Here is an 8,911-nt window from a genome sequence, read left to right on the forward strand (position 1 = left end):
CATTTTGTATTGGTTGTCTTTAACCCCAATACATTGTGATGCAGCCCACTTCCTGCATTTGCTCTAACGGTGCATTCACCCACCGAATTGGAAACAATAAGCCCTTAAAAGGAAGTCCTATTCCAGACTTTTCTTTCTGAGGAAACTCAGCTCATCTAATAAAAGCAAAGATCTTTAATAATATTTTTATTAAGGTATGGTGAGGGTTCTTTTTTACTTTGCTGGAGGGGCAGTTTATCTATAGATGATAAAAAACTGGATTAATAAATCAATCAAGTTATTAGGTAATCCGCAGATACACTTAAGGTCATCAGGAGAATCAGTTAAACAGAAAATGCTGCTTCCCTTTGAAAACCTACTGTAATATTCTGGTTTCTGTTCGGGTTTTATTTTTGAGTCATTTTACTCTCCTGCTTTAGGTTCTCTGCTTTCTTTGAGTTTTTGTCCTGTCTGGGTTTTTATTTACTGTTAGGTTATCTGGTTTTGTCATCTGTTTTAGTCTAAGCTTTATTTTCTGTTTTAGGTTTTTTCTTTAGAGTGATTTTGTTTCTTTGTAAGTTGTGTGTGTAGTTTGTTTCTGTCCTCTTGTCTTGTCAGCTTTTTAGATTTGTCTGTTCTTGTTTTGAGCCTCAGCACTGATGTCTGGTCTAATTACCCACTCTGCACACCTGCCTTACTCCACCCCTGTTGCAATCATCTCTGACCGGTTTCACCTGCTTCCACCTCCATATAAACAGTTGAGACCAGACATCAGTGCCAGGTCGTCTGTTTGAGTATAGGTGAGTCTCCTCCTGCAAGTTTGTTTATTGGTTTGCTTTTGGATTTTTGACCACTTGTTCCCCAGAGATCTGAGCCACCCTGTTTCGGTCTGTTCCTGCCCAACTGGACTGTTTGTTTCTCTGCCCTTTTTGGTTTTTGGATTTTGTTAATAAATATTATTTTACCGAACCTCTGCTGGCCTGGCTGAATTCTGGGTCCCTTGCCTCCGATTCATGACACCTACATTTACATATTGTTTTAGGGAACTTTGAAGCTTTTTCAGATTTCAGGTTTATTAGGGATTCGTTATGCCTTGATGTTCCATTAAACAACTGAGAAATTCCACTGTGCCTCCAGCAGAAGGTTTATTACACACTTAAAGAGACAGTATGTCAACTACTATAAAGCAGTAAGTCCTCGTCTTCCTGCTTAGATTTTTTCTTTTAATTATTTTTTTACAATTTTTTTTAGAGTTCTTTTCTATATTAAATTGTTGCTTGTGTGGAATAGCATGGGACGTCTATCTTTATTTGACCTAGTAGTAAAAAAGCATCACAACAGGATCAATATTCATCCAATCAGAGAGATTGGAGGAGCACACACCTTTTATACCCTGCCACTGATGAGAAAATCACTGGGGGAAAAGCAAAGCAAAATACAACACCCCAGGATAATGAAAGGAGTCATTAGTTGAAACTGAAGTGTAAGAAATCAGTTTATGAGAATAGGATTGACATACAGAAAAAAAAAACTAAAGTAAGCAATCCTTGAACAGACGAAAGCAAGGTTCCAATGGAAATGAGAGAAGCAGTCACAGACTCACAAGATAAAAGTGTTATTCAGTGAAGAACCCTATATCTGCAATGTCAAAGGAGATGATGCTGGAACATTTGGTTGCAGTGACGTGCAGTCAGGGGAGGCAAGTGAGGCCATGCCTCACTTGTTATTATGGAAAGAAAGAAATTGTGATTCACTCTGTCATTTGTAATAAGTTATTTTTTATCTAATCTCCTAATTTATGATCATATTCTCTTTAAAATCGCAGACTTTTCGCTATTTTTCATGTAAATCCTTGGTGGCGCTTCATAGCGAAGCCGGTGAGGCCGCAGCGAGCTTGGTCTCCCATGGGATTGCGCAATCCCATGTTGACTGCGCTGGCTTCCGTTCTGTGAATGCATCTTCCTGTCTCTAGATCATAAATTCAATTGTTCAAACAGTTATGAACAGATGATCCACAATTTAATATATGTGGATTATGAATTGTGTTTTGGTCATCAAACTGTGTGCAGGTAACATGTTTTCGTGCTGCTGGGCGATCATAAAAGGCAAAGAACTGGTTGTACATGAGGCCAGCAGTTCCTTGACCTCTAGGCAGGGGGCGCTCAAGGGGCACCGCTCCTGATCCCAAAACTGTAGAGTCACAGCAAGTGACTCTACAGGACTGATGAAGGAAGGCTTTCCTCCCTGGCAGTGAGCTCCATTGAGACTGAGAGAGTTTTAAAACTGAAGAAGATAAAGAGAACTTTTACTGGAAAATGACCGATATTTTCGTTCAGGAAGAGCGCTGCATGGACTTCATTTATAATAAGAGGTAATAAGATGCCCATCTACAGCGGCCATTTGGCGAGAGGCGGGGTACACCTTGGACAGGCCAGGGCAATTTAGCCCAATTACCCTAAAAGTCATGTTTTTGGACTGCAGGAAGAAGCCGGAGTACCTGGAGAGAACCCACACATGCAAACTCTATTCAGAAAGACCCCAGGCTGGGATTTTAACCCAGAATCTCCTTGCTGCAGTACAACAGTGCTAACAACTGGACCACTGTACTACCCCTCAAGGAGACCTTTAAAGTTAAAGGTCTAAAGAAAATACAAGCCAGTCGTCATTGATGACATTAAACTGTGCATCAGGTAAAAGTGCAAGGCAGATTACCATCATTATCTCTCCAGTAAACCCATGGGTGGACACAGATATTTTAGACATAGGTTATTGTAGGCCAACCAGTGAAGAGTTTTTAAGCTTTTCTTAAAGGCATACTATGCAACATTTTTCAGTTAATTAATATGTTCCATACCGTTTTGGATGATTAAATGAGTCATTTCAGGTTGAACTAAGGTTTCTCGGCCGCCCTGGTGGTCTATGGGGGAAATACCGCACTTGCAATTGCAGGAGCCCTCGGCCCGCACACACAGGCTCAGAAGTCTGTGCATCGCGAGAGTCGGTCTTGCTTTACGGCGAGAACTGCTACACGCCCCCAGTGAAAGGCATGCTCGTTGGTAGTGCAGTGGCGATATTTGTGCAGTTCTCATGGCGGAACCAGCGAGAAAACAGTGAAAGCCCATGTCGGAGCAGGCAAGAAAGAGGAAAAGGGCTCTGGTCAGAGAGAGGAGTCGTACACGGGTGAACATAGAAGGCTGCAAGGCTGACGCGGACCTCGCGTTTCTGCTGATGCGATTGTAAGTAACATTGTAGGGTTTCCCTCACGCTACCGCCTCGCCAACATTCCAAAAAAATAATAATAAAAAAATAAAACTAACTCGATATGCGCGCCGCTCCGCTCAGCCGCTCAGCCGCTCAGTGGCGCAAAGTTTGTCTTCCCCCCGCTCCGCTGGTCGTCCCTAATTCCCCCCGCTCTGCTCAGCCGGTCAGCGGCGCACCCCCCCCCCCCCCCCCCCCTCCGCTCAGCGGCGCAAAGTTTGTATTTAAATGTCTAAACTCTAATAACTGTCCATATATTCAACATATTCACAGTTATTGTCTGTAGTTTTTGGGTACCACTTACCATTAGGAAGCCAACTAAAGTCAGCCAGCATTGCTATATCAGGTAAATTGTCGACCCAGCATATCTGACTTTTTCCAGGAACAGTAAAAACATAGCTTTGAATGCATTTAAAGTGATTTAGCTGTCAGAGTAACACTTTTCATACTCTCACTATTCAGTGACACATGGAGGGACTGCTGATGTCACCCTGACATGTACACAGAACTACATTGACCTCTAAATCTAACGTGGCGTTCAACTATGCCAAAAGCAAAGTAGATCAGACAGCTCACTGATATATTCTTCATGTATATTTTATCAGCACCCTAATAGGCATAAGAACCTCAGTAGTTTCTTGCTGCAAATACTGCACATTTGTAGAACAGTAAATTACACATGAGCACTGTGGAATGCTAATGTAACAAGGTGGTAATCATTAAAGTTTGCTTTGGCAGCGACACTCTTAGCATGTAAAGATGCCCACCAAAGAGTATCAGCATAACTGTCTAAGACGTGCCTGAATTCACACAGCGCTACAGAGCAGCTGCCTAGACGGATGCTGCTGCTGAGGTAGCAATAGCTACTATCCAACATTCCCTGTAAAATAATGGGACAGCCTTGCAGGAAGAAAGTGGCAGCAGCTGGCAGAAGACTGAGTCAATGAAACACATAAATAAATCAGAGTTCAAATCAGTGGCGTATTTAGGCCATTTTTAGGGGTGCTCAAGCAGCACCCCTAAAAAATTACTGATTCAGAGTATTCCTGCGTGTAGGTTCGGCTCTGCCAGACGTGCGTACATGCACAGGTTCGCCTCCGTTTGAAGCGCTCGGCATTCCCACTGTGTCATTTCAACGCTGCTGTGCGCAGCTCCACTGCCTGCTTTTTCTTTCCTGTGCCTTTAAATCTGCAGCACACATGACTGCTGTGTGCTGTTTAACTCCACTCTCATTGGTTTTGCTGCCTTAAATTCCGCCTTTCCTCTTCCTGATTGGCTGTTTTCTATTGCGCGTGTGTGCGTGCATGTGCGTGCGTGCTTGGAGCGCAAGATTTAAGTTTTGATTCATACTGGGATACTGCCGTTACCAAAATAATTACTAGGCTAGGAAACTAGTCCCAGTTAAGAAACTAAATATTATCTGCACTAAAATAGGTGAAAGCTGCTGAGTGCAGTTCTGAACAAAAGCAGGAGAGAGTTTTGATTTGTTGAACTGGAGAAATGTAAGTAGCTAACGTTAGCATCTCAAAATAGCATTTAATTCTGAAATATAATACAATTTCTCAACAAAAACCTAATCTCTTTTATAAAACTAAATATTCTGAACTATTTAGTGGCATGTTTCCAAAGCTCCATGGTGGTTCCAAGTCTCCAGAGTGCTAGCATGGTCCCACTATTCTCCAGCGCTCCTCCAAGGGTTCCAGCGGTCTGGCCAATGTTCTCCAGAGCTCCTCAAAGAGTTCCAGCCTTCCATCTCCTGAGCTTGTTCTTGGGGTCTTTCTTGGGTTCCTGTTTGAGGTCTTCAGTGGTCCTGCCTCATCCGTGCTTCTTCGTAGTCTCCTGAGCTTCTTTGTGGTCTACAGTCATCTCCATACCACCATGGTGGTTCCAAGTCTCCAGAGCTCCTTGATGTTCTCACATCGTTGGGGTTCTTCCATGGACCTAGGGAATTTGAGCTCCACAGTGTTCCTAGGCTTTCAGAACTCCTAAATGTACTGAGACCTTGAGAGTTACTCCGTGGTCTCCAGTGGTCCAGCTGCCAAAACTCATGGGTCCGGTCTCCAGACTCCTGCTTCCAACCTTAAGGAGTCCAGTCTCACAAGTTCTGGTTCTCTGAGCCCAGCTCCTGGTTCCAGTCTCCAAGGTTCTCGTTCCAGCCTGCAGGCCATGGCTTCCTGTGAGTCCAGCCCCGGGTTCCATCATGTTCCATCACTCTGCTCCTTGTCATAACAACCGCCATCTCGCCCACCTGAACGCTGCATAAACCCTTTAGAGTTGCATAAAACTGTTAGTAGTTGTGCTTTGTTGTCTATCTTTATTTTGTTTTAAACAGCAATAGATATAACTTAACATACCTTCAAAGGTTCGTCCCAACCACAGCTCCTCTGTCTCACAACTACCAAACATGCAGTGTTTTCACAATATTTTTGATGGTTTCATTTGGAGTTTGGTCAGTATATGTCACACCAGCTGATGTGGCCTTCACACCTGCGCATCATCACCAGGATCAGCAGCTGCTGCTATATAAGGACGGATCCTCCACCTGCATGGCGGCAGATTGTTGTCTGACCCCAGTGGTAACACTTTAAGGTCATTTGTCTGTTTGGGCCAACCTTGCCAACTGCTCAGTCTCTGCGTCCATCAGTGTCTAAAGTGTGACAGTATAAGTCAGTTTGACACTAAATAAGAACAGACACTAACTGTGGTTATGTGTTTAGGTCAGATCAAACAATGAAACACAAGGAAAAAGTTCTCATTGCCGTAAAAAGTGTTACACTAACACAGGGATACCCTTTAGAGTAGCACATATGTATTTCAGATTGTTGGATTGATCAAAAAATTCTTCATATTTGATTAACTCAAACATGTGGATACCTTTCACCCTAGAAGTAGAAAAGACTGATGCTAAAATCCTTGCCTAAAAGTAACCTGCAAAGTCAGTGTGGCTTACTCGTTGATCCCCATTTTCTGTATCATGAAAAAGATATTAAGTCAGACATAAGCCCAATATTAGGACCCGGGAGGCTTTTCTTGGAAAACCAGCATTAAACAGTCTAATTTTCAGGAACACAGCCAAATCCTTGGGGAATTATTAACTGTTGGAATGCAATTTCAAGGCAAAATTTCACTCATGACATGTTGGAGCTGGTCTTTGTGATCAAAGCTTTTTCATCAGTGAAGCCTGCGTTTGAAGTTTTAAATAAATGCAAAGCCGTTTATTGCTCACTCCCCCAAATGTTAAAAGCAAAACACAAAATAAATCTGACTGAACACCTCAATAAGCAGAAGGTGACCATTTATGATTATTGAATCAATTATATCTCTTTGTCCTGATCTGCAGATTCTGAATGCTGGCCCTAATTCAACCATGTGTGAAAGCATATTAAGCCCTCATTGTATCAAACCACTAATGCATCTTCTTGGATGAAATGAAATTCGCTCACTGCATACAAAGTGGATGAAAGTTATCAGAGAAACTAATGAACATAAATCAATTTTTAATGCCACATTAATAAATTATTTTTTTTTTTTGCTTTATAATTTCCTGAGGGTGAAACGCAGCCTGCTTAAAATCCCCTAAGGTTTTCTGCATGCTCTTCTCTCATTACCAAAACAGGTTACTGTAATACAAATTCCATTAAAGGAAAAGACACCAGAAGGCTGTGTCTGCTGTGAATAAATACATACATGTAGTAAACATGAGATTTAAACTCGTTGGATCCTCCATCTCAGGGATTTTATTTTTATTTTCTTATATCCAGCATTCAACTTTTTTGTTTGGTCTACAGTCCTGCAATGTTCAAACACAGAAAGCCTTTTTTCTTTTGGTGGCTGACAGAAAAATAACAAAAGCCAAGACTTTAGTGCAGATTTTGCCTATTTTGGGGTACATCTTTTTTTTTTCTTGCTCACATTTCTTGGTGCATTTTGAAGTTCTACGTACAATGCGGTTATGATCCACCAGAACAAAGTCAGAATTTGTTCAGGAATGTATATCAAATTATACAAAAAAGCAAAACAGCAAATATATTCTGTCTGGATATTATTGACAAAACAAATGCTATGAGATCAAACAGCACACTAGAAGGCAAATAGCCTGACCATGATCAATAAGAGAAAATTATTGAGGAGTATACAGAAGCAGCTCAAAGTCAAGATCAGAGATAGCAAGCTGAAGAGTAAACTGCAGAGGAACAATATCAGAGACTTGTGGTCAGGGATGAAGAAGATCACAGGCTTCAAGCACAAAGAGGATTGGATAGATGGAAGTCTGGACAGAGCAAATGAGCTGAATCCATCCAACAAGTTCAAGAACAGGCTCACCATCCTCCCCTCCTGCCCCCAGCCAAACAGACATCCCACCCTCCTTTTACCCACAGCTTGCAGGTCAAAGGAGGGTGGGAATCCGCTTCTAGGTGGATTAAGACAAAACCATTTTCTTTGCACATTTAAATGGTATTTGTCTACTTGCATCTGTGAAACATTCATGCTAGGAGGGTTAGCTACGACAGCTAGGAGCACAAGGCGCAGAACCAAGCAGGAAAACTACCAAACTGAAGAAACTTAGGTTACTTCAGGCAGAAGGGAACTCTGCTTTGTTCTGGTCCTTGTACTTTCTAGCTGCTGTAATTACAGAACCTCTGCTAGTATGAATTTTTGATTCAGTCAGTGTTCAGCCTGACACCAGCCCTCATGTTTATCAGCATGTAGCTTATGCTTGACTTTTGAGTCCAGACGCAGCACTACAGGTTGCCGTATCTCACTGATAGTTTCCAGCCCAAACCCAGCATAAAACCTAACCAACTAATAAGAAAAAAAAAACAAGTCCAAATCTCAAACTCTCTCATGTTAAAAGCACAGAACTATTAAACACATAAGACCATGCCATTAGCGCACAACTGCGCTGAAGCAAAAAAAAAAAAAAAAAAAAACTTTGCGCATACGGGCTCTGCACAAAATGTACAACCAGACAACCAAATAACACCCAATACCACTTTAACAATCATGATATATCAACCGGAAAAGTAGGAGTAGTCACAGAGCCACTGTTCAGTCTGAAGCATATAAAATGTTTTTTTGAAAAAATGTACCCCCCTGAAAAAATGGAATGCCTGCCCCCTGTAATTTGTTTCTGCAGCCGGGTCTGGTGATCACTAATCTAAACCACTTTCTACAAGAAATACAACCTTCCCTTAGGGCTGGACGATATAGAAAATAAGCATATCGATAAAATAGAAATCATATCGATATGATATCGATAGATAATTATCAACAAATTTAAAACATATATTTCTCTATTATTAAGCAAATGTTGTATATACACATAGATGTACATACTGCTCTTTTTTATCTTTTATTTATTTCCTCTGAAGTTCATATGTGTATACTTCTTTGCTATATGCGCTTGGAGCCAATGTCAGATTCTCTGGTTGTGCACACAATCTTGCCCAAAAAAACATCATTTAAATTCTGAAAGAAGGCAAGTATGCTTATTTGTATCCCATGGCATTCCCAATGGCATGAATGACTTTGATTGTATCCCATTATAAATACCATGCAGGCATATGCTATGACCTAAGAAGAATCTGGTGTTTTCTTTTTAGCCAAGGAAAAGATATTTAGAGCTAAATGGATGATCATTTACTTAATGGCTGTTTTGTACTTCTGAGAAACA

This window comes from Fundulus heteroclitus, chromosome 12 (genome assembly GCF_011125445.2).
Source record: "Fundulus heteroclitus isolate FHET01 chromosome 12, MU-UCD_Fhet_4.1, whole genome shotgun sequence".
Taxonomy (NCBI): domain Eukaryota; kingdom Metazoa; phylum Chordata; class Actinopteri; order Cyprinodontiformes; family Fundulidae; genus Fundulus; species Fundulus heteroclitus.